Source organism: Melampsora larici-populina, assembly GCF_000204055.1.
Source record: "Melampsora larici-populina 98AG31 unplaced genomic scaffold MELLAscaffold_20, whole genome shotgun sequence".
NCBI classification, from domain to species: domain Eukaryota; kingdom Fungi; phylum Basidiomycota; class Pucciniomycetes; order Pucciniales; family Melampsoraceae; genus Melampsora; species Melampsora laricis-populina.
In genome coordinates this window covers 1,059,680-1,061,702 of record NW_006768784.1, presented here as the reverse complement: position 1 = coordinate 1,061,702, position 2,023 = coordinate 1,059,680, and positions in this window count along the sequence as shown.

Here is a 2,023-nt window from a genome sequence, read left to right as displayed (position 1 = left end):
TTTGTCAAATAGACGAGTCTAAGAAAATTGTACTCACTAGTTGTCTACAGCTATTGCTACTCTGAGACAAACCGGGGTTATTGCAAGCGCATCCATCCTATCGTCATCTGACATATCTTTGGAAGGTCCAAAGGCATTTGGCTTATTTTTTGCCCCAGCACCTGATCGCGTCTCTTCAACCAAAAGGATACCAACACCAGGCCGACCATCACGGCCACACCGGCCAAACATTTGCACCACCGCCGCGGGATCCATCCTTCCCATAACTATGACTCGACGTACTAACTTCCAATTTTGGCCTAGACCCAACGCCATTGTACAGCACATGATTGGAAAATGAGATTTGACAAAATGCTCCTCGCGATCTGCCTTATCATCTGGTCCTGTAGCCGCATGGTATCGACGCGCGCAGGTGCTCATCCCATTTCGTGAGTTTTCAGGTCGGCCACGTGCTATGTTGACATGAGTTAAGGTCTCTGCCGTTCCGTTCTGGGTGCCAGAATAGATAAGAGTTGGGGGAAGGTTGCCATCGGGAATCAAACGTGCATCACCAAAGAACTGTCTAAGATCCTTCGCGCTCTTCAGAGGGTGCTTTAGAGTTATTCTAATTAGGCGAATTTCTTGTCGAACCAGTTCAGCGGTTTCTAACTTGAGGTTATGGTCGCCAAGCCGTAAATTCTTCTTGATTGTGTCCATAGCTTTGGGCCGACAAGTAGCAGACATGAGCAAAATGGGAGCGTGATCGGTTGCGAGGAAGCGTCCATATAGATTTCCGTAGCTTGGCCTAAAGACTCCAATATCTTGAAGTTTTTTGAAGGTGCTCATGGTTCGCGCGACTCCACTTGCTACAAGACCCCAGCAGTAGATAAGGTGGGCTTCGTCAACAACTTTCAATACCAATCTTCTTTGGAAAATTGGGTTGAAATATGATTTTGTGAACAACGGGCTGTTGAGAAAAATTTCCGGACTCTGAGACAATCAATCAAGGTCAGAATTTCATGGCGCAAAGTTTTGTTGGGAAATGATAAGAGCTCACCAAGTAGATGAACTGATACTTCCCATCTAGAATTTCTTTGCAAACCTTTTTTGAAAAGGTTTTTTTTGTGAGGTTTACAGCAGTGAAACCTGCCGCAATTTTTTCTTCCACCTATATTAATTGAAGAAACCAACCGTAAGCATAGTGAATCATGAGATTGTAGGATAAATATAAAACAGTCAAGAGATACCTGATTGTTTCCTAGTGCATCTAACGGATTCATTATCATCACCATTGCCTTACTAGAGCGAGGATATGTGGCAATAAACATCTCAGGCACCTTGGATTTTCCAAATCCAGTTCCAGCCCGAAGAAATGGGTTCCATTTCTCAATAAGCCAAAGGACACATTCCACTTGCAATGGACGCGGCTCGAAACCGTAGTGTTTGCGGAAGTTTTCTTCAATCAGAGCCTTCCTGGCTGCCCGAGTTCCTTTGAAAATCGAATTTATGAATACCGGCTTCTTGCTTTGGTGGCCTTGCGTGGGCTGCTGCCCCTTCTCAGACAGGTTTAAGGTGCCCAAAGACTTACTGCGAGTCAAAGGCATACTCAAATTGTCACAATATGCGCAGATCAGATTAGATGAATATGTATGCGTAGAAATGTGAGTGCTGCAAAAATCACAAAACAAAATTTCAGACGCGTCACGCGCGTGAGATTTAGCCAAGCTTTTTGACTGTCCAAAACGTTTGGTCCCCGGTTTTCGCTCCGCAGTGGGTATACATACAACTACAGCATGTAAGATGAAACTCCAACTTTACACACATTTTAAAGCTAAAGCACCGGTGAATGGCTAATGAAATCAAGCTGTACAATATGCGTACGACTCTGGCGCGTATTTCATCTCTTTGGTCAAGAGGTCTTTCATTTGGCAGGTAATGGTGCAGAGGGATTTGAAGTTTCCTCCCTGCAAAAGGCTCAACTCTCACCTTATGAAGTGTACGAGTTTGTAGTAAGTCCCTCGCTGACTCCGACCGGCTCGGGTCG